Genomic DNA, 26,201 nt, shown 5'->3' on the forward strand with positions numbered 1-26,201 from the left:
GATAACTTTTTTTTTCAAAATTTCAAAAAACATGGGCTATAACCCATCGTTTTTGTCATTTCGTCATTTTTTTCAAATCCTCAAAAATGATGAAAAACGGCGCGCTATAGTATGCCGTACGATATGGGCTATAGCCCATGGTCCAAAATGATGAGAAACGAGGCTAACTTTTTTTTCCAAAATTTCAAAAAACATGGGCTATAACCCATCGTTTTTGTCATTTCGTCATTTTTTTTAAATCCTCAAAAATGATGAAAAACTGCGCGCTATAATATGCCGTACGATATGGGCTATAGCCCACGGTCCAAAATGATGAGAAACGAGGCTAACCTTTTTTTTCAAATTTTCAAAAAACATGGGCTATAACCCATCGTTTTTGTCATGTCGTAATTTTTTTCAAATCTTCAAAAATGATGAAAAACGGCACGCTATAGTATGCCGTACGATATGAGCTATAGCCCACAGTCCAAAATGATGAGAAACGAGGCTAACTTTTTTTTTCAAAATTTCAAAAAACATGGGCTATAACCCATCGTTTTTGTCATTTCGTCATTTTTTTCAAATCTTCAAAAATGATGAAAAACGGCACGCTATAGTATGCCGTACGATATGAGCTATAGCCCATGGTCCAAAATGATGAGAAACGAGGATAACTTTTTTTTTCAAAATTTCAAAAAACATGGGCTATAACCCATCGTTTTTGTCATTTCGTAATTTTTTTCAAATCCTCAAAAATGATGAAAAACTGCGCGCTATAATATGCCGTACGATATGGGCTATAGCCCACGGTCCAAAATGATGAGAAACGAGGCTAACTTTTTTTTCCAAAATTTAAAAAAACATGGGCTATAACCCATCGTTTTGTCATTTCGTCATTTTTTTCAAATCCTCAAAAATGATGAAAAACTGCGCGCTATAATATGCCGTACGATATGGGCTATAGCCCACGGTCCAAAATGATGAGAAACGAGGCTAACCTTTTTTTTCAAAATTTCAAAAAACATGGGCTATAACCCATCGTTTTTGTCATTTCGTCATTTTTTTCAAATCCTCAAAAATGATGAAAAACGGCGCGCTATAGTATGCCGTACGATATGGGCTACAGCCCATGGTCCAAAATGATGAGAAACGAGGCTAACTTTTTTTTCCAAAATTTCAAAAACATGGGCTATAACCCATTGTTTTTGTCATTTCGTCATTTTTTTAAAATCCTCAAAAATGATGAAAAACGGCGCGCTATAGTATGCCGTACGATATGGGCTATAGCCCACGGTCCAAAATGATGAAAAAGGAGGCTAACTTTTTTTTTCAAAATTTCAAAAAACATGGGCTATAACCCATCGTTTTTGTCATTTCGTCATTTTTTTCAAATCCTCAAAAATGATGAAAAACGGCGCGCTATAGTATGCCGTACGATATGGGCTATAGCCCATGGTCCAAAATGATGAGAAACGAGGATAACTTTTTTTTTCAAAATTTCAAAAAACATGGGCTATAACCCATCGTTTTTGTCATTTCGTCATTTTTTTCAAATCCTCAAAAATGATGAAAAACGGCGCGCTATAGTATGCCGTACGATATGGGCTATAGCCCATGGTCCAAAATGATGAGAAACGAGGCTAACTTTTTTTTCCAAAATTTCAAAAAACATGGGCTATAACCCATCGTTTTTGTCATTTCGTCATTTTTTTTTAATCCTCAAAAATGATGAAAAACTGCGCGCTATAATATGCCGTACGATATGGGCTATAGCCCACGGTCCAAAATGATGAGAAACGAGGCTAACCTTTTTTTTCAAATTTTCAAAAAACATGGGCTATAACCCATCGTTTTTGTCATGTCGTCATTTTTTTCAAATCTTCAAAAATGATGAAAAACGGCACGCTATAGTATGCCGTACGATATGAGCTATAGCCCACAGTCCAAAATGATGAGAAACGAGGCTAACTTTTTTTTTCAAAATTTCAAAAAACATGGGCTATAACCCATCGTTTTTGTCATTTCGTCATTTTTTTCAAATCCTCAAAAATGATGAAAAATGGCACGCTATAGTATGCCGTACGATATGGGCTATAGCCCATGGTCCAAAATGATGAGAAACGAGGATAACTTTTTTTTTCAAAATTTCAAAAAACATGGGCTATAACCCATCGTTTTTGTCATTTCGTCATTTTTTTCAAATCCTCAAAAATGATGAAAAACTGCGCGCTATAATATGCCGTACGATATGGGCTATAGCCCACGGTCCAAAATGATGAGAAACGAGGCTAACCTTTTTTTTCAAATTTTCAAAAAACATGGGCTATAACCCATCGTTTTTGTCATTTCGTCATTTTTTTCAAATCTTCAAAAATGATGAAAAACGTCACGCTATAGTATGCCGTACGATATGGGCTATAGCCCACGGTCCAAAATGATGAGAAACGAGGATAACTTTTTTTTTCCAAAATTTCAAAAAACATGGGCTATAACCCATCGTTTTTGTCATTTCGTCATTTTTTTCAAATCCTCAAAAATGATGAAAAACGGCGCGCTATAGTATGCCGTACGATATGGGCTATAGCCCACGGTCCAAAATGATGAGAAACGAGGCTAACCTTTTTTTTCAAAATTTAAAAAAACATGGGCTATAACCCATCGTTTTTGTCATTTCGTCATTTTTTTCAAATCCTCAAAAATGATGAAAAACGGCGCGCTATAGTATGCCGTACGATATGGGCTATAGCCCACGGTCCAAAATGATGAGAAACGAGGCTAACCTTTTTTTTCAAAATTTCAAAAAACATGGGCTATAACCCATCGTTTTTGTCATTTCGTCATTTTTTTCAAATCTTCAAAAATGATGAAAAACGGCACGCTATAGTATGCCGTACGATATGGGCTATAGCCCACGGTCCAAAATGATGAGAAACGAGGCTAACTTTTTTTTTCAAAATTTCAAAAAACATGGGCTATAACCCATCGTTTTTGTCATTTCGTCATTTTTTTCAAATCCTCAAAAATGATGAAAAACTGCGCGCTATAATATGCCGTACGATATGGGCTATAGCCCACGGTCCAAAATGATGAGAAACGAGGCTAACCTTTTTTTTCAAAATTTCAAAAAACATGGGATATAACCCATCGTTTTTGTCATTTCGTCATTTTTTTCAAATCTTCAAAAATGATGAAAAACGTCACGCTATAGTATGCCGTACGATATGGGCTATAGCCCACGGTCCAAAATGATGAGAAACGAGGATAACTTTTTTTTTCCAAAATTTCAAAAAACATGGGCTATAACCCATCGTTTTTGTCATTTCGTCATTTTTTTCAAATCCTCAAAAATGATGAAAAACGGCGCGCTATAGTATGCCGTACGATATGGGCTATAGCCCACGGTCCAGAATGATGAGAAACGAGGCTAACCTTTTTTTTCAAAATTTCAAAAAACATGGGCTATAACCCATCGTTTTTGTCATTTCGTCATTTTTTTCAAATCCTCAAAAATGATGAAAAACTGCGCGCTATAATATGCCGTACGATATGGGCTATAGCCCACGGTCCAAAATGATGAGAAACGAGGCTAACTTTTTTTTCCAAAATTTAAAAAAACATGGGCTATAACCCATCGTTTTGTCATTTCGTCATTTTTTTCAAATCCTCAAAAATGATGAAAAACTGCGCGCTATAATATGCCGTACGATATGGGCTATAGCCCACGGTCCAAAATGATGAGAAACGAGGCTAACCTTTTTTTTCAAAATTTCAAAAAACATGGGCTATAACCCATCGTTTTTGTCATTTCGTCATTTTTTTCAAATCCTCAAAAATGATGAAAAACGGCGCGCTATAGTATGCCGTACGATATGGGCTACAGCCCATGGTCCAAAATGATGAGAAACGAGGCTAACTTTTTTTTCCAAAATTTCAAAAACATGGGCTATAACCCATTGTTTTTGTCATTTCGTCATTTTTTTAAAATCCTCAAAAATGATGAAAAACGGCGCGCTATAGTATGCCGTACGATATGGGCTATAGCCCACGGTCCAAAATGATGAAAAAGGAGGCTAACTTTTTTTTTCAAAATTTCAAAAAACATGGGCTATAACCCATCGTTTTTGTCATTTCGTCATTTTTTTCAAATCCTCAAAAATGATGAAAAACGGCGCGCTATAGTATGCCGTACGATATGGGCTATAGCCCATGGTCCAAAATGATGAGAAACGAGGATAACTTTTTTTTTCAAAATTTCAAAAAACATGGGCTATAACCCATCGTTTTTGTCATTTCGTCATTTTTTTCAAATCCTCAAAAATGATGAAAAACGGCGCGCTATAGTATGCCGTACGATATGGGCTATAGCCCATGGTCCAAAATGATGAGAAACGAGGCTAACTTTTTTTTCCAAAATTTCAAAAAACATGGGCTATAACCCATCGTTTTTGTCATTTCGTCATTTTTTTTTAATCCTCAAAAATGATGAAAAACTGCGCGCTATAATATGCCGTACGATATGGGCTATAGCCCACGGTCCAAAATGATGAGAAACGAGGCTAACCTTTTTTTTCAAATTTTCAAAAAACATGGGCTATAACCCATCGTTTTTGTCATGTCGTCATTTTTTTCAAATCTTCAAAAATGATGAAAAACGGCACGCTATAGTATGCCGTACGATATGAGCTATAGCCCACAGTCCAAAATGATGAGAAACGAGGCTAACTTTTTTTTTCAAAATTTCAAAAAACATGGGCTATAACCCATCGTTTTTGTCATTTCGTCATTTTTTTCAAATCCTCAAAAATGATGAAAAATGGCACGCTATAGTATGCCGTACGATATGGGCTATAGCCCATGGTCCAAAATGATGAGAAACGAGGATAACTTTTTTTTTCAAAATTTCAAAAAACATGGGCTATAACCCATCGTTTTTGTCATTTCGTCATTTTTTTCAAATCCTCAAAAATGATGAAAAACTGCGCGCTATAATATGCCGTACGATATGGGCTATAGCCCACGGTCCAAAATGATGAGAAACGAGGCTAACCTTTTTTTTCAAATTTTCAAAAAACATGGGCTATAACCCATCGTTTTTGTCATTTCGTCATTTTTTTCAAATCTTCAAAAATGATGAAAAACGTCACGCTATAGTATGCCGTACGATATGGGCTATAGCCCACGGTCCAAAATGATGAGAAACGAGGATAACTTTTTTTTTCCAAAATTTCAAAAAACATGGGCTATAACCCATCGTTTTTGTCATTTCGTCATTTTTTTCAAATCCTCAAAAATGATGAAAAACGGCGCGCTATAGTATGCCGTACGATATGGGCTATAGCCCACGGTCCAAAATGATGAGAAACGAGGCTAACCTTTTTTTTCAAAATTTAAAAAAACATGGGCTATAACCCATCGTTTTTGTCATTTCGTCATTTTTTTCAAATCCTCAAAAATGATGAAAAACGGCGCGCTATAGTATGCCGTACGATATGGGCTATAGCCCACGGTCCAAAATGATGAGAAACGAGGCTAACCTTTTTTTTCAAAATTTCAAAAAACATGGGCTATAACCCATCGTTTTTGTCATTTCGTCATTTTTTTCAAATCTTCAAAAATGATGAAAAACGGCACGCTATAGTATGCCGTACGATATGGGCTATAGCCCACGGTCCAAAATGATGAGAAACGAGGCTAACTTTTTTTTTCAAAATTTCAAAAAACATGGGCTATAACCCATCGTTTTTGTCATTTCGTCATTTTTTTCAAATCCTCAAAAATGATGAAAAACTGCGCGCTATAATATGCCGTACGATATGGGCTATAGCCCACGGTCCAAAATGATGAGAAACGAGGCTAACCTTTTTTTTCAAAATTTCAAAAAACATGGGATATAACCCATCGTTTTTGTCATTTCGTCATTTTTTTCAAATCTTCAAAAATGATGAAAAACGTCACGCTATAGTATGCCGTACGATATGGGCTATAGCCCACGGTCCAAAATGATGAGAAACGAGGATAACTTTTTTTTTCCAAAATTTCAAAAAACATGGGCTATAACCCATCGTTTTTGTCATTTCGTCATTTTTTTCAAATCCTCAAAAATGATGAAAAACGGCGCGCTATAGTATGCCGTACGATATGGGCTATAGCCCACGGTCCAGAATGATGAGAAACGAGGCTAACCTTTTTTTTCAAAATTTCAAAAAACATGGGCTATAACCCATCGTTTTTGTCATTTCGTCATTTTTTTCAAATCCTCAAAAATGATGAAAAACGGCGCGCTATAGTATGCCGTACGATATGGGCTATAGCCCACGGTCCAAAATGATGAGAAACGAGGCTAACCTTTTTTTTCAAAATTTCAAAAAACATGGGCTATAACCCATCGTTTTTGTCATTTCGTCATTTTTTTCAAATCTTCAAAAATGATGAAAAACGGCACGCTATAGTATGCCGTACGATATGGGCTATAGCCCACGGTCCAAAATGATGAGAAACGAGGCTAACTTTTTTTTCCAAAATTTCAAAAAACATGGGCTATAACCCATCGTTTTGTCATTTCGTCATTTTTTTCAAATCCTCAAAAATGATGAAAAACTGCGCACTATAATATGCCGTACGATATGGGCTATAGCCCACGGTCCAAAATGATGAGAAACGAGGCTAACCTTTTTTTTCAAAATTTCAAAAAACATGGGCTATAACCCATCGTTTTTGTCATTTCGTCATTTTTTTCAAATCCTCAAAAATGATGAAAAACGGCGCGCTATAGTATGCCGTACGATATGGGCTATAGCCCACGGTCCAAAATGATGAGAAACGAGGCTAACTTTTTTTTCCAAAATTTCAAAAAACATGGGCTATAACCCATCGTTTTGTCATTTCGTCATTTTTTTCAAATCCTCAAAAATGATGAAAAACTGCGCACTATAATATGCCGTACGATATGGGCTATAGCCCACGGTCCAAAATGATGAGAAACGAGGCTAACCTTTTTTTTCAAAATTTCAAAAAACATGGGCTATAACCCATCGTTTTTGTCATTTCGTCATTTTTTTCAAATCCTCAAAAATGATGAAAAACGGCGCGCTATAGTATGCCGTACGATATGGGCTATAGCCCACGGTCCAAAATGATGAGAAACGAGGCTAACTTTTTTTTCCAAAATTTCAAAAAACATGGGCTATAACCCATCGTTTTGTCATTTCGTCATTTTTTTCAAATCCTCAAAAATGATGAAAAACTGCGCGCTATAATATGCCGTACGATATGGGCTATAGCCCACGGTCCAAAATGATGAGAAACGAGGCTAACTTTTTTTTTCAAAATTTCAAAAAACATGGGCTATAACCCATCGTTTTTGTCATTTCGTAATTTTTTTCAAATCCTCAAAAATGATGAAAAACTGCGCGCTATAATATGCCGTACGATATGGGCTATAGCCCACGGTCCAAAATGATGAGAAACGAGGCTAACCTTTTTTTTCAAAATTTCAAAAAACATGGGATATAACCCATCGTTTTTGTCATTTCGTCATTTTTTTCAAATCTTCAAAAATGATGAAAAACGTCACGCTATAGTATGCCGTACGATATGGGCTATAGCCCACGGTCCAAAATGATGAGAAACGAGGATAACTTTTTTTTTCCAAAATTTCAAAAAACATGGGCTATAACCCATCGTTTTTGTCATTTCGTCATTTTTTTCAAATCCTCAAAAATGATGAAAAACGGCGCGCTATAGTATGCCGTACGATATGGGCTATAGCCCACGGTCCAGAATGATGAGAAACGAGGCTAACCTTTTTTTTCAAAATTTCAAAAAACATGGGCTATAACCCATCGTTTTTGTCATTTCGTCATTTTTTTCAAATCCTCAAAAATGATGAAAAACGGCGCGCTATAGTATGCCGTACGATATGGGCTATAGCCCACGGTCCAAAATGATGAGAAACGAGGCTAACCTTTTTTTTCAAAATTTCAAAAAACATGGGCTATAACCCATCGTTTTTGTCATTTCGTCATTTTTTTCAAATCTTCAAAAATGATGAAAAACGGCACGCTATAGTATGCCGTACGATATGGGCTATAGCCCACGGTCCAAAATGATGAGAAACGAGGCTAACTTTTTTTTCCAAAATTTCAAAAAACATGGGCTATAACCCATCGTTTTGTCATTTCGTCATTTTTTTCAAATCCTCAAAAATGATGAAAAACTGCGCACTATAATATGCCGTACGATATGGGCTATAGCCCACGGTCCAAAATGATGAGAAACGAGGCTAACCTTTTTTTTCAAAATTTCAAAAAACATGGGCTATAACCCATCGTTTTTGTCATTTCGTCATTTTTTTCAAATCCTCAAAAATGATGAAAAACGGCGCGCTATAGTATGCCGTACGATATGGGCTACAGCCCATGGTCCAAAATGATGAGAAACGAGGCTAACTTTTTTTTTCAAAATTTCAAAAACATGGGCTATAACCCATTGTTTTTGTCATTTCGTCATTTTTTTAAAATCCTCAAAAATGATGAAAAACGGCGCGCTATAGTATGCCGTACGATATGGGCTATAGCCCACGGTCCAAAATGATGAAAAAGGAGGCTAACTTTTTTTTTCAAAATTTCAAAAAACATGGGCTATAACCCATCGTTTTTGTCATTTCGTCATTTTTTTCAAATCCTCAAAAATGATGAAAAACGGCGCGCTATAGTATGCCGTACGATATGGGCTATAGCCCATGGTCCAAAATGATGAGAAACGAGGCTAACTTTTTTTTCCAAAATTTCAAAAAACATGGGCTATAACCCATCGTTTTTGTCATTTCGTCATTTTTTTTAAATCCTCAAAAATGATGAAAAACTGCGCGCTATAATATGCCGTACGATATGGGCTATAGCCCACGGTCCAAAATGATGAGAAACGAGGCTAACCTTTTTTTTCAAATTTTCAAAAAACATGGGCTATAACCCATCGTTTTTGTCATGTCGTCATTTTTTTCAAATCTTCAAAAATGATGAAAAACGGCACGCTATAGTATGCCGTACGATATGAGCTATAGCCCACAGTCCAAAATGATGAGAAACGAGGCTAACTTTTTTTTTCAAAATTTCAAAAAACATGGGCTATAACCCATCGTTTTTGTCATTTCGTCATTTTTTTCAAATCCTCAAAAATGATGAAAAATGGCGCGCTATAGTATGCCGTACGATATGGGCTATAGCCCATGGTCCAAAATGATGAGAAACGAGGATAACTTTTTTTTTCAAAATTTCAAAAAACATGGGCTATAACCCATCGTTTTTGTCATTTCGTCATTTTTTTCAAATCCTCAAAAATGATGAAAAACTGCGCGCTATAATATGCCGTACGATATGGGCTATAGCCCACGGTCCAAAATGATGAGAAACGAGGCTAACCTTTTTTTTCAAAATTTCAAAAAACATGGGCTATAACCCATCGTTTTTGTCATTTCGTCATTTTTTTCAAATCTTCAAAAATGATGAAAAACGGCACGCTATAGTATGCCGTACGATATGGGCTATAGTCCACGGTCCAAAATGATGAGAAACGAGGCTAACTTTTTTTTTCAAAATTTCAAAAAACATGGGCTATAACCCATCGTTTTTGTCATTTCGTCATTTTTTTCAAATCCTCAAAAATGATGAAAAACTGCGCGCTATAATATGCCGTACGATATGGGCTATAGCCCACGGTCCAAAATGATGAGAAACGAGGCTAACCTTTTTTTTCAAAATTTCAAAAAACATGGGCTATAACCCATCGTTTTTGTCATTTCGTCATTTTTTTCAAATCTTCAAAAATGATGAAAAACGGCACGCTATAGTATGCCGTACGATATGGGCTATAGCCCACGGTCCAAAATGATGAGAAACGAGGATAACTTTTTTTTTCCAAAATTTCAAAAAACATGGGCTATAACCCATCGTTTTTGTCATTTCGTCATTTTTTTCAAATCCTCAAAAATGATGAAAAACGGCGCGCTATAGTATGCCGTACGATATGGGCTATAGCCCACGGTCCAAAATGATGAGAAACGAGGCTAACCTTTTTTTTCAAAATTTCAAAAAACATGGGCTATAACCCATCGTTTTTGTCATTTCGTCATTTTTTTCAAATCTTCAAAAATGATGAAAAACGGCACGCTATAGTATGCCGTACGATATGGGCTATAGCCCACGGTCCAAAATGATGAGAAACGAGGCTAACTTTTTTTTTCAAAATTTCAAAAAACATGGACTATAACCCATCGTTTTTGACATTTCGTCATTTTTTTCAAATCCTCAAAAATGATGAAAAACTGCGCGCTATAATATGCCGTACGATATGGGCTATAGCCCACGGTCCAAAATGATGAGAAACGAGGCTAACCTTTTTTTTCAAAATTTCAAAAAACATGGGCTATAACCCATCGTTTTTGTCATTTCGTCATTTTTTTCAAATCTTCAAAAATGATGAAAAACGGCACGCTATAGTATGCCGTACGATATGGGCTATAGCCCACGGTCCAAAATGATGAGAAACGAGGATAACTTTTTTTTTCCAAAATTTCAAAAAACATGGGCTATAACCCATCGTTTTTGTCATTTCGTCATTTTTTTCAAATCCTCAAAAATGATGAAAAACGGCGCGCTATAGTATGCCGTACGATATGGGCTATAGCCCACGGTCCAAAATGATGAGAAACGAGGCTAACCTTTTTTTTCAAAATTTCAAAAAACATGGGATATAACCCATCGTTTTTGTCATTTCGTCATTTTTTTCAAATCTTCAAAAATGATGAAAAACGGCACGCTATAGTATGCCGTACGATATGGGCTATAGCCCACGGTCCAAAATGATGAGAAACGAGGATAACTTTTTTTTTCCAAAATTTCAAAAAACATGGGCTATAACCCATCGTTTTTGTCATTTTGTCATTTTTTTCAAATCCTCAAAAATGATGAAAAACGGCGCGCTATAGTATGCCGTACGATATGGGCTATAGCCCACGGTCCAAAATGATGAGAAACGAGGCTAACCTTTTTTTTCAAAATTTCAAAAAACATGGGCTATAACCCATCGTTTTTGTCATTTCGTCATTTTTTTCAAATCTTCAAAAATGATGAAAAACGGCACGCTATAGTATGCCGTACGATATGGGCTATAGCCCACGGTCCAAAATGATGAGAAACGAGGCTAACTTTTTTTTTCAAAATTTCAAAAAACATGGGCTATAACCCATCGTTTTTGTTATTTCGTCATTTTTTTCAAATCTTCAAAAATGATGAAAAACGGCGCGCTATAGTATGCCGTACGATATGGGCTATAGCCCACGGTCCAAAATGATGAAAAAGGAGGCTAACTTTTTTTTTCAAAATTTCAAAAAACATGGGCTATAACCCATCGTTTTTGTCATTTCGTCATTTTTTTCAAATCCTCAAAAATGATGAAAAACGGCGCGCTATAGTATGCCGTACGATATGGGCTATAGCCCATGGTCCAAAATGATGAGAAACGAGGATAACTTTTTTTTTCAAAATTTCAAAAAACATGGGCTATAACCCATCGTTTTTGTCATTTCGTCATTTTTTTCAAATCCTCAAAAATGATGAAAAACGGCGCGCTATAGTATGCCGTACGATATGGGCTATAGCCCATGGTCCAAAATGATGAGAAACGAGGCTAACTTTTTTTTCCAAAATTTCAAAAAACATGGGCTATAACCCATCGTTTTTGTCATTTCGTCATTTTTTTTAAATCCTCAAAAATGATGAAAAACTGCGCGCTATAATATGCCGTACGATATGGGCTATAGCCCACGGTCCAAAATGATGAGAAACGAGGCTAACCTTTTTTTTCAAAATTTCAAAAAACATGGGCTATAACCCATCGTTTTTGTCATTTCGTCATTTTTTTTAAATCTTCAAAAATGATGAAAAACGGCACGCTATAGTATGCCGTACGATATGGGCTATAGCCCACGGTCCAAAATGATGAGAAACGAGGCTAACTTTTTTTTTCAAAATTTAAAAAAACATGGGCTATAACCCATCGTTTTTGTCATTTCGTCATTTTTTTCAAATCCTGAAAAATGATGAAAAACTGCGCGCTATAATATGCCGTACGATATGGGCTATAGCCCACAATCCAAAATGATGAGAAACGAGGCTAACCTTTTTTTCAAAATTTCAAAAAACATGGGCTATAACCCATCGTTTTTGTCATTTTGTCATTTTTTTCAAATCTTCAAAAATGATGAAAAACGGCACGCTATAGTATGCCGTACGATATGGGCTATAGCCCACGGTCCAAAATGATGAGAAACGAGGCTAACTTTTTTTTTCAAAATTTCAAAAAACATGGGCTATAACCCATCGTTTTTGTCATTTCGTCATTTTTTTCAAATCCTCAAAAATGATGAAAAACGGCGCGCTATAGTATGCCGTACGATATGGGCTATAGCCCATGGTCCAAAATGATGAGAAACGAGGCTAACTTTTTTTTCCAAAATTTAAAAAAACATGGGCTATAACCCATCGTTTTTGTCATTTCGTCATTTTTTTCAAATCCTCAAAAATGATGAAAAACTGCGCGCTATAATATGCCGTACGATATGGGCTATAGCCCACGGTCCAAAATGATGAGAAACGAGGCTAACTTTTTTTTCAAAATTTCAAAAATCATGGGCTATAACCCATCGTTTTTGTCATTTCGTCATTTTTTTCAAATCTTCAAAAATGATGAAAAACGGCACGCTATAGTATGCCGTACGATATGGGCTATAGCCCACGGTCCAAAATGATGAGAAACGAGGCTAACTTTTTTTTTCAAAATTTCAAAAAACATGGGCTATAACCCATCGTTTTTGTCATTTCGTCATTTTTTTCAAATCCTCAAAAATGATGAAAAACTGCGCGCTATAATATGCCGTACGATATGGGCTATAGCCCACGGTCCAAAATGATGAGAAACGAGGCTAACCTTTTTTTTCAAAATTTCAAAAAACATGGGCTATAACCCATCGTTTTTGTCATTTCGTCATTTTTTTTAAATCTTCAAAAATGATGAAAAACGGCACGCTATAGTATGCCGTACGATATGGGCTATAGCCCACGGTCCAAAATGATGAGAAACGAGGCTAACTTTTTTTTTCAAAATTTCAAAAAACATGGGCTATAACCCATCGTTTTTGTCATTTCGTCATTTTTTTCAAATCCTCAAAAATGATGAAAAACTGCGCGCTATAATATGCCGTACGATATGGGCTATAGCCCACGGTCCAAAATGATGAGAAACGAGGCTAACCTTTTTTTTCAAAATTTCAAAAAACATGGGCTATAACCCATCGTTTTTGTCATTTCGTCATTTTTTTCAAATCTTCAAAAATGATGAAAAACGGCACGCTATAGTATGCCGTACGATATGGGCTATAGCCCACGGTCCAAAATGATGAGAAACGAGGCTAACTTTTTTTTTCAAAATTTCAAAAAACATGGGCTATAACCCATCGTTTTTGTCATTTCGTCATTTTTTTCAAATCCTCAAAAATGATGAAAAACTGCGCGCTATAATATGCCGTACGATATGGGCTATAGCCCACGGTCCAAAATGATGAGAAACGAGGCTAACCTTTTTTTTCAAAATTTCAAAAAACATGGGATATAACCCATCGTTTTTGTCATTTCGTCATTTTTTTCAAATCTTCAAAAATGATGAAAAACGTCACGCTATAGTATGCCGTACGATATGGGCTATAGCCCACGGTCCAAAATGATGAGAAACGAGGATAACTTTTTTTTTCCAAAATTTCAAAAAACATGGGCTATAACCCATCGTTTTTGTCATTTCGTCATTTTTTTCAAATCCTCAAAAATGATGAAAAACGGCGCGCTATAGTATGCCGTACGATATGGGCTATAGCCCACGGTCCAGAATGATGAGAAACGAGGCTAACCTTTTTTTTCAAAATTTCAAAAAACATGGGCTATAACCCATCGTTTTTGTCATTTCGTCATTTTTTTCAAATCCTCAAAAATGATGAAAAACGGCGCGCTATAGTATGCCGTACGATATGGGCTATAGCCCACGGTCCAAAATGATGAGAAACGAGGCTAACCTTTTTTTTCAAAATTTCAAAAAACATGGGCTATAACCCATCGTTTTTGTCATTTCGTCATTTTTTTCAAATCTTCAAAAATGATGAAAAACGGCACGCTATAGTATGCCGTACGATATGGGCTATAGCCCACGGTCCAAAATGATGAGAAACGAGGCTAACTTTTTTTTCCAAAATTTCAAAAAACATGGGCTATAACCCATCGTTTTGTCATTTCGTCATTTTTTTCAAATCCTCAAAAATGATGAAAAACTGCGCACTATAATATGCCGTACGATATGGGCTATAGCCCACGGTCCAAAATGATGAGAAACGAGGCTAACCTTTTTTTTCAAAATTTCAAAAAACATGGGCTATAACCCATCGTTTTTGTCATTTCGTCATTTTTTTCAAATCCTCAAAAATGATGAAAAACGGCGCGCTATAGTATGCCGTACGATATGGGCTATAGCCCACGGTCCAAAATGATGAGAAACGAGGCTAACTTTTTTTTCCAAAATTTCAAAAAACATGGGCTATAACCCATCGTTTTGTCATTTCGTCATTTTTTTCAAATCCTCAAAAATGATGAAAAACTGCGCACTATAATATGCCGTACGATATGGGCTATAGCCCACGGTCCAAAATGATGAGAAACGAGGCTAACCTTTTTTTTCAAAATTTCAAAAAACATGGGCTATAACCCATCGTTTTTGTCATTTCGTCATTTTTTTCAAATCCTCAAAAATGATGAAAAACGGCGCGCTATAGTATGCCGTACGATATGGGCTATAGCCCACGGTCCAAAATGATGAGAAACGAGGCTAACTTTTTTTTCCAAAATTTCAAAAAACATGGGCTATAACCCATCGTTTTGTCATTTCGTCATTTTTTTCAAATCCTCAAAAATGATGAAAAACTGCGCGCTATAATATGCCGTACGATATGGGCTATAGCCCACGGTCCAAAATGATGAGAAACGAGGCTAACTTTTTTTTTCAAAATTTCAAAAAACATGGGCTATAACCCATCGTTTTTGTCATTTCGTAATTTTTTTCAAATCCTCAAAAATGATGAAAAACTGCGCGCTATAATATGCCGTACGATATGGGCTATAGCCCACGGTCCAAAATGATGAGAAACGAGGCTAACCTTTTTTTTCAAAATTTCAAAAAACATGGGATATAACCCATCGTTTTTGTCATTTCGTCATTTTTTTCAAATCTTCAAAAATGATGAAAAACGTCACGCTATAGTATGCCGTACGATATGGGCTATAGCCCACGGTCCAAAATGATGAGAAACGAGGATAACTTTTTTTTTCCAAAATTTCAAAAAACATGGGCTATAACCCATCGTTTTTGTCATTTCGTCATTTTTTTCAAATCCTCAAAAATGATGAAAAACGGCGCGCTATAGTATGCCGTACGATATGGGCTATAGCCCACGGTCCAGAATGATGAGAAACGAGGCTAACCTTTTTTTTCAAAATTTCAAAAAACATGGGCTATAACCCATCGTTTTTGTCATTTCGTCATTTTTTTCAAATCCTCAAAAATGATGAAAAACGGCGCGCTATAGTATGCCGTACGATATGGGCTATAGCCCACGGTCCAAAATGATGAGAAACGAGGCTAACCTTTTTTTTCAAAATTTCAAAAAACATGGGCTATAACCCATCGTTTTTGTCATTTCGTCATTTTTTTCAAATCTTCAAAAATGATGAAAAACGGCACGCTATAGTATGCCGTACGATATGGGCTATAGCCCACGGTCCAAAATGATGAGAAACGAGGCTAACTTTTTTTTCCAAAATTTCAAAAAACATGGGCTATAACCCATCGTTTTGTCATTTCGTCATTTTTTTCAAATCCTCAAAAATGATGAAAAACTGCGCACTATAATATGCCGTACGATATGGGCTATAGCCCACGGTCCAAAATGATGAGAAACGAGGCTAACCTTTTTTTTCAAAATTTCAAAAAACATGGGCTATAACCCATCGTTTTTGTCATTTCGTCATTTTTTTCAAATCCTCAAAAATGATGAAAAACGGCGCGCTATAGTATGCCGTACGATATGGGCTACAGCCCATGGTCCAAAATGATGAGAAACGAGGCTAACTTTTTTTTTCAAAATTTCAAAAACATGGGCTATAACCCATTGTTTTTGTCATTTCGTCATTTTTTTAAAATCCTCAAAAATGATGAAAAACGGCGCGCTATAGTATGCCGTACGATATGGGCTATAGCCCACGGTCCAAAATGATGAAAAAGGAGGCTAACTTTTTTTTTCAAAATTTCAAAAAACATGGGCTATAACCCATCGTTTTTGTCATTTCGTCATTTTTTTCAAATCCTCAAAAATGATGAAAAACGGCGCGCTATAGTATGCCGTACGATATGGGCTATAGCCCATGGTCCAAAATGATGAGAAACGAGGCTAACTTTTTTTTCCAAAATTTCAAAAAACATGGGCTATAACCCATCGTTTTTGTCATTTCGTCATTTTTTTTAAATCCTCAAAAATGATGAAAAACTGCGCGCTATAATATGCCGTACGATATGGGCTATAGCCCACGGTCCAAAATGATGAGAAACGAGGCTAACCTTTTTTTTCAAATTTTCAAAAAACATGGGCTATAACCCATCGTTTTTGTCATGTCGTCATTTTTTTCAAATCTTCAAAAATGATGAAAAACGGCACGCTATAGTATGCCGTACGATATGAGCTATAGCCCACAGTCCAAAATGATGAGAAACGAGGCTAACTTTTTTTTTCAAAATTTCAAAAAACATGGGCTATAACCCATCGTTTTTGTCATTTCGTCATTTTTTTCAAATCCTCAAAAATGATGAAAAATGGCGCGCTATAGTATGCCGTACGATATGGGCTATAGCCCATGGTCCAAAATGATGAGAAACGAGGATAACTTTTTTTTTCAAAATTTCAAAAAACATGGGCTATAACCCATCGTTTTTGTCATTTCGTCATTTTTTTCAAATCCTCAAAAATGATGAAAAACTGCGCGCTATAATATGCCGTACGATATGGGCTATAGCCCACGGTCCAAAATGATGAGAAACGAGGCTAACCTTTTTTTTCAAAATTTCAAAAAACATGGGCTATAACCCATCGTTTTTGTCATTTCGTCATTTTTTTCAAATCTTCAAAAATGATGAAAAACGGCACGCTATAGTATGCCGTACGATATGGGCTATAGTCCACGGTCCAAAATGATGAGAAACGAGGCTAACTTTTTTTTTCAAAATTTCAAAAAACATGGGCTATAACCCATCGTTTTTGTCATTTCGTCATTTTTTTCAAATCCTCAAAAATGATGAAAAACTGCGCGCTATAATATGCCGTACGATATGGGCTATAGCCCACGGTCCAAAATGATGAGAAACGAGGCTAACCTTTTTTTTCAAAATTTCAAAAAACATGGGCTATAACCCATCGTTTTTGTCATTTCGTCATTTTTTTCAAATCTTCAAAAATGATGAAAAACGGCACGCTATAGTATGCCGTACGATATGGGCTATAGCCCACGGTCCAAAATGATGAGAAACGAGGATAACTTTTTTTTTCCAAAATTTCAAAAAACATGGGCTATAACCCATCGTTTTTGTCATTTCGTCATTTTTTTCAAATCCTCAAAAATGATGAAAAACGGCGCGCTATAGTATGCCGTACGATATGGGCTATAGCCCACGGTCCAAAATGATGAGAAACGAGGCTAACCTTTTTTTTCAAAATTTCAAAAAACATGGGCTATAACCCATCGTTTTTGTCATTTCGTCATTTTTTTCAAATCTTCAAAAATGATGAAAAACGGCACGCTATAGTATGCCGTACGATATGGGCTATAGCCCACGGTCCAAAATGATGAGAAACGAGGCTAACTTTTTTTTTCAAAATTTCAAAAAACATGGACTATAACCCATCGTTTTTGACATTTCGTCATTTTTTTCAAATCCTCAAAAATGATGAAAAACTGCGCGCTATAATATGCCGTACGATATGGGCTATAGCCCACGGTCCAAAATGATGAGAAACGAGGCTAACCTTTTTTTTCAAAATTTCAAAAAACATGGGCTATAACCCATCGTTTTTGTCATTTCGTCATTTTTTTCAAATCTTCAAAAATGATGAAAAACGGCACGCTATAGTATGCCGTACGATATGGGCTATAGCCCACGGTCCAAAATGATGAGAAACGAGGATAACTTTTTTTTTCCAAAATTTCAAAAAACATGGGCTATAACCCATCGTTTTTGTCATTTCGTCATTTTTTTCAAATCCTCAAAAATGATGAAAAACGGCGCGCTATAGTATGCCGTACGATATGGGCTATAGCCCACGGTCCAAAATGATGAGAAACGAGGCTAACCTTTTTTTTCAAAATTTCAAAAAACATGGGATATAACCCATCGTTTTTGTCATTTCGTCATTTTTTTCAAATCTTCAAAAATGATGAAAAACGGCACGCTATAGTATGCCGTACGATATGGGCTATAGCCCACGGTCCAAAATGATGAGAAACGAGGATAACTTTTTTTTTCCAAAATTTCAAAAAACATGGGCTATAACCCATCGTTTTTGTCATTTTGTCATTTTTTTCAAATCCTCAAAAATGATGAAAAACGGCGCGCTATAGTATGCCGTACGATATGGGCTATAGCCCACGGTCCAAAATGATGAGAAACGAGGCTAACCTTTTTTTTCAAAATTTCAAAAAACATGGGCTATAACCCATCGTTTTTGTCATTTCGTCATTTTTTTCAAATCTTCAAAAATGATGAAAAACGGCACGCTATAGTATGCCGTACGATATGGGCTATAGCCCACGGTCCAAAATGATGAGAAACGAGGCTAACTTTTTTTTTCAAAATTTCAAAAAACATGGGCTATAACCCATCGTTTTTGTTATTTCGTCATTTTTTTCAAATCTTCAAAAATGATGAAAAACGGCGCGCTATAGTATGCCGTACGATATGGGCTATAGCCCACGGTCCAAAATGATGAAAAAGGAGGCTAACTTTTTTTTTCAAAATTTCAAAAAACATGGGCTATAACCCATCGTTTTTGTCATTTCGTCATTTTTTTCAAATCCTCAAAAATGATGAAAAACGGCGCGCTATAGTATGCCGTACGATATGGGCTATAGCCCATGGTCCAAAATGATGAGAAACGAGGATAACTTTTTTTTTCAAAATTTCAAAAAACATGGGCTATAACCCATCGTTTTTGTCATTTCGTCATTTTTTTCAAATCCTCAAAAATGATGAAAAACGGCGCGCTATAGTATGCCGTACGATATGGGCTATAGCCCATGGTCCAAAATGATGAGAAACGAGGCTAACTTTTTTTTCCAAAATTTCAAAAAACATGGGCTATAACCCATCGTTTTTGTCATTTCGTCATTTTTTTTAAATCCTCAAAAATGATGAAAAACTGCGCGCTATAATATGCCGTACGATATGGGCTATAGCCCACGGTCCAAAATGATGAGAAACGAGGCTAACCTTTTTTTTCAAAATTTCAAAAAACATGGGCTATAACCCATCGTTTTTGTCATTTCGTCATTTTTTTTAAATCTTCAAAAATGATGAAAAACGGCACGCTATAGTATGCCGTACGATATGGGCTATAGCCCACGGTCCAAAATGATGAGAAACGAGGCTAACTTTTTTTTTCAAAATTTAAAAAAACATGGGCTATAACCCATCGTTTTTGTCATTTCGTCATTTTTTTCAAATCCTGAAAAATGATGAAAAACTGCGCGCTATAATATGCCGTACGATATGGGCTATAGCCCACAATCCAAAATGATGAGAAACGAGGCTAACCTTTTTTTCAAAATTTCAAAAAACATGGGCTATAACCCATCGTTTTTGTCATTTTGTCATTTTTTTCAAATCTTCAAAAATGATGAAAAACGGCACGCTATAGTATGCCGTACGATATGGGCTATAGCCCACGGTCCAAAATGATGAGAAACGAGGCTAACTTTTTTTTTCAAAATTTCAAAAAACATGGGCTATAACCCATCGTTTTTGTCATTTCGTCATTTTTTTCAAATCCTCAAAAATGATGAAAAACGGCGCGCTATAGTATGCCGTACGATATGGGCTATAGCCCATGGTCCAAAATGATGAGAAACGAGGCTAACTTTTTTTTCCAAAATTTAAAAAAACATGGGCTATAACCCATCGTTTTTGTCATTTCGTCATTTTTTTCAAATCCTCAAAAATGATGAAAAACTGCGCGCTATAATATGCCGTACGATATGGGCTATAGCCCACGGTCCAAAATGATGAGAAACGAGGCTAACTTTTTTTTCAAAATTTCAAAAATCATGGGCTATAACCCATCGTTTTTGTCATTTCGTCATTTTTTTCAAATCTTCAAAAATGATGAAAAACGGCACGCTATAGTATGCCGTACGATATGGGCTATAGCCCACGGTCCAAAATGATGAGAAACGAGGCTAACTTTTTTTTTCAAAATTTCAAAAAACATGGGCTATAACCCATCGTTTTTGTCATTTCGTCATTTTTTTCAAATCCTCAAAAATGATGAAAAACTGCGCGCTATAATATGCCGTACGATATGGGCTATAGCCCACGGTCCAAAATGATGAGAAACGAGGCTAACCTTTTTTTTCAAAATTTCAAAAAACATGGGCTATAACCCATCGTTTTTGTCATTTCGTCATTTTTTTTAAATCTTCAAAAATGATGAAAAACGGCACGCTATAGTATGCCGTACGATATGGGCTATAGCCCACGGTCCAAAATGATGAGAAACGAGGCTAACTTTTTTTTTCAAAATTTCAAAAAACATGGGCTATAACCCATCGTTTTTGTCATTTCGTCATTTTTTTCAAATCCTCAAAAATGATGAAAAACTGCGCGCTATAATATGCCGTACGTTATGGGCTATAGCCCACAATCCAAAATGATGAGAAACGAGGCTAACCTTTTTTTTCAAAATTTCAAAAAACATGGGCTATAACCCATCGTTTTTGTCATTTCGTCATTTTTTTCAAATCTTCAAAAATGATGAAAAACGGCACGCTATAGTATGCCGTACGATATGGGCTATAGCCCACGGTCCAAAATGATGAGAAACGAGGCTAACTTTTTTTTTCAAAATTTCAAAAAACATGGGCTATAACCCATCGTTTTTGTCATTTCGTCATTTTTTTCAAATCCTCAAAAATGATGAAAAACGGCGCGCTATAGTATGCCGTACGATATGGGCTATAGCCCATGGTCCAAAATGATGAGAAACGAGGCTAACTTTTTTTTCCAAAATTTCAAAAAACATGGGCTATAACCCATCGTTTTTGTCATTTCGTCATTTTTTTCAAATCCTCAAAAATGATGAAAAACTGCGCGCTATAATATGCCGTACGATATGGGCTATAGCCCACGGTCCAAAATTATGAGAAACGAGGCTAACCTTTTTTTTCAAAATTTCAAAAAACATGGGCTATAACCCATCGTTTTTTTCATTTCGTCATTTTTTTCAAATCTTCAAAAATGATGAAAAACGGCACGCTATAGTATGCCGTACGATATGGGCTATAGCCCACGGTCCAAAATGATGAGAAACGAGGATAACTTTTTTTTTCAAAATTTCAAAAAACATGGGCTATAACCCATCGTTTTTGTCATTTCGTCATTTTTTTCAAATCCTCAAAAATGATGAAAAACGGCGCGCTATAGTATGCCGTACGATATGGGCTATAGCCCATGGTCCAAAATGATGAGAAACGAGGCTAACTTTTTTTTCCAAAATTTCAAAAAACATGGGCTATAACCCATCGTTTTTGTCATTTCGTCATTTTTTTAAAATCCTCAAAAATGATAAAAAACTGCTCGCTATAATATGCCGTACGATATGGGCTATAGCCCACGGTCCAAAATGATGAGAAACGAGGCTAACCTTTTTTTTCAAATTTTCAAAAAACATGGGCTATAACCCATCGTTTTTGTCATTTCGTCATTTTTTTCAAATCTTCAAAAATGATGAAAAACGGCACGCTATAGTATGCCGTACGATATGGGCTATAGCCCACGGTCCAAAATGATGAGAAACGAGGCTAACTTTTTTTTTCAAAATTTCAAAAAACATGGGCTATAACCCATCGTTTTTGTCATTTCGTAATTTTTTTCAAATCCTCAAAAATGATGAAAAACGGCGCGCTATAGTATGCCGTACGATATGGGCTATAGCCCATGGTCCAAAATGATGAGAAACGAGGATAACCTTTTTTTTCAAAATTTCAAAAAACATGGGCTATAACCCATCGTTTTTGTCATTTCGTCATTTTTTTCAAATCTTCAAAAATGGTGAAAAACGGCACGCTATAGTATGCCGTACGATATGGGCTATAGCCCACGGTCCAAAATGATGAGAAACGAGGCTAACTTTTTTTTTCAAAATTTCAAAAAACATGGGCTATAACCCATCGTTTTTGTCATTTCGTCATTTTTTTAAAATCTTCAAAAATGATGAAAAACGGCACGCTATAGTATGCCGTACGATATGGGCTATAGCCCACGGTCCAAAATTATGAGAAACGAGGCTAACTTTTTTTTTCAAAATTTCAAAAAACATGGGCTATAACCCATCGTTTTTGTCATTTCGTCATTTTTTTCAAATCCTCAAAAATGATGAAAAACTGCGCGCTATAATATGCCGTACGATATGGGCTATAGCCCACGGTCCAAAATGATGAGAAACGAGGCTAACCTTTTTTTTCAAAATTTCAAAAAACATGGGCTATAACCCATCGTTTTTGTCATTTCGTCATTTTTTTCAAATCCTCAAAAATGATGAAAAACTGTGCGCTATAATATGCCGTACGATATGGGCTATAGCCCACGGTCCAAAATGATGAGAAACGAGGCTAACCTTTTTTTTCAAAATTTCAAAAAACATGGGCTATAACCCATCGTTTTTGTCATTTCGTCATTTTTTTCAAATCTTCAAAAATGATGAAAAACGGCACGCTATAGTATGCCGTACGATATGGGCTATAGCCCACGGTCCAAAATGATGAGAAACGAGGCTAACTTTTTTATTTCAAAATTTCAAAAAACATGGGCTATAACCCATCGTTTTTGTCATTTCGTCATTTTTTTCAAATCCTCAAAAATGATGAAAAACTGCGCGCTATAATATGCCGTACGATATGGGCTATAGCCCACGGTCCAAAATGATGAGAAACGAGGCTAACCTTTTTTTTCAAAATTTCAAAAAACATGGGCTATAACCCATCGTTTTTGTCATTTCGTCATTTTTTTCAAATCTTCAAAAATGATGAAAAACGGCACGCTATAGTATGCCGTACGATATGGGCTATAGCCCACGGTCCAAAATGATGAGAAACGAGGCTAACTTTTTTTTTCAAAATTTCAAAAAACATGGGCAATAACCCATCGTTTTTGTCATTTCGTCATTTTTTTCAAATCTTCAAAAATGATGAAAAACGGCACGCTATAGTATGCCGTACGATATGGGCTATAGCCCACGGTCCAAAATGATGAGAAACGAGGCTAACTTTTTTTTTCAAAAATTCAAAAAACATGGGCTATAACCCATCGTTTTTGTCATTTCGTCATTTTTTTCAAATCCTCAAAAATGATGAAAAACTGCGCGCTATAATATGCCGTACGATATGGGCTATAGCCCACGGTCCAAAATGATGAGAAACGAGGCTAACCTTTTTTTTCAAAATTTCAAAAAACATGGGCTATAACCCATCGTTTTTGTCATTTCGTCATTTTTTTCAAATCCTCAAAAATGATGAAAAACGGCGCGCTATAGTATGCCGTACAATATGGGCTATAGCCCATGGTCCAAAATGATGAGAAACGAGGCTAACTTTTTTTTCCAAAATTTAAAAAAACATGGGCTATAACCCATCGTTTTTGTCATTTCGTCATTTTTTTCAAATCCTCAAAAATGATGAAAAACGGCACGCTATAGTATGCCGTAGGATATGGGCTATAGCCCACGGTCCAAAATTATGAGAAACGAGGCTAACTTTTTTTTTCAAAATTTCAAAAAACATGGGCTATAACCCATCGTTTTTGTCATTTCGTCATTTTTTTCAAATCCTCAAAAATGATGAAAAACTGTGCGCTATAATATGCCGTACGATATGGGCTATAGCCCACGGTCCAAAATGATGAGAAACGAGGCTAACCTTTTTTTTCAAAATTTCAAAAAACATGGGCTATAACCCATCGTTTTTGTCATTTCGTCATTTTTTTCAAATCTTCAAAAATGATGAAAAACGGCACGCTATAGTATGCCGTACGATATGGGCTATAGCCCACGGTCCAAAATGATGAGAAACGAGGCTAACTTTTTTTTTCAAAATTTCAAAAAACATGGGCAATAACCCATCGTTTTTGTCATTTCGTCATTTTTTTCAAATCTTCAAAAATGATGAAAAACGGCACGCTATAGTATGCCGTACGATATGGGCTATAGCCCACGGTCCAAAATGATGAGAAACGAGGCTAACTTTTTTTTTCAAAATTTCAAAAAACATGGGCTATAACCCATCGTTTTTGTCATTTCGTCATTTTTTTCAAATCCTCAAAAATGATGAAAAACTGCGCGCTATAATATGCCGTACGATATGGGCTATAGCCCACGGTCCAAAATGATGAGAAACGAGGCTAACCTTTTTTTTCAAAATTTCAAAAAACATGGGCTATAACCCATCGTTTTTGTCATTTCGTCATTTTTTTCAAATCCTCAAAAATGATGAAAAACGGCGCGCTATAGTATGCCGTACAATATGGGCTATAGCCCATGGTCCAAAATGATGAGAAACGAGGCTAACTTTTTTTTCCAAAATTTAAAAAAACATGGGCTATAACCCATCGTTTTTGTCATTTCGTCATTTTTTTCAAATCCTCAAAAATGATGAAAAACTGCGCGCTATAATATGCCGTACGATATGGGCTATAGCCCACGGTCCAAAATGATGAGAAACGAGGCTAACCTTTTTTTTCAAAATTTCAAAAAACATGGGCTATAACCCATCGTTTTTGTCATTTCGTCATTTTTTTCAAATCTTCAAAAATGATGAAAAACGGCACGCTATAGTATGCCGTACGATATGGGCTATAGCCCACGGTCCAAAATGATGAGAAACGAGGCTAACTTTTTTTTTCAAAATTTCAAAAAACATGGGCAATAACCCATCGTTTTTGTCATTTCGTCATTTTTTTCAAATCCTCAAAAATGATGAAAAACTGCGCGCTATAATATGCCGTACGATATGGGCTATAGCCCACGGTCCAAAATGATGAGAAACGAGGCTAACCTTTTTTTTTCAAAATTTCAAAAAACATGGGCTATAACCCATCGTTTTTGTCATTTCGTCATTTTTTTCAAATCTTCAAAAATGATGAAAAACGGCACGCTATAGTATGCCGTACGATATGGGCTATAGCCCACGGTCCAAAATGATGAGAAACGAGGCTAACTTTTTTTTCCAAAATTTCAAAAAACATGGGCTATAACCCATCGTTTTTGTCATTTCGTCATTTTTTTCAAATCCTCAAAAATGATGAAAAACTGCGCGCTATAATATGCCGTACGATATGGGCTATAGCCCACGGTCCAAAATGATGAGAAACGAGGCTAACCTTTTTTTTCAAATTTTCAAAAAACATGGGCTATAACCCATCGTTTTTGTCATTTCGTAATTTTTTTCAAATCCTCAAAAATGATGAAAAACGGCGCACTATAGTATGCCGTACGATATGGGCTATAGCCCATGGTCCAAAATGATGAGAAACGAGGCTAACTTCTTTTTTCCAAAATTTCAAAAAACATGGGCTATAACCCATCGTTTTTGTCATTTCGTCATTTTTTTCAAATCCTCAAAAATGATGAGAAACGGCGCGCTATAGTATGCCGTACGATATGGGCTATAGCCCATGGTCCAAAATGATGAGAAACGAGGCTAACTTTTTTTCCCAAAATTTCAAAAAACATGGGCTATAACCCATCGTTTTTGTCATTTCGTCATTTTTTTAAAATCCTCAAAAATGATGAAAAACTGCGCGCTATAATATGCCGTACG

The sequence above is a fragment of the Protomyctophum bolini genome, assembly GCF_963924005.1.
Source record: "Protomyctophum bolini genome assembly, chromosome: 1".
NCBI lineage: Eukaryota > Metazoa > Chordata > Actinopteri > Myctophiformes > Myctophidae > Protomyctophum > Protomyctophum bolini.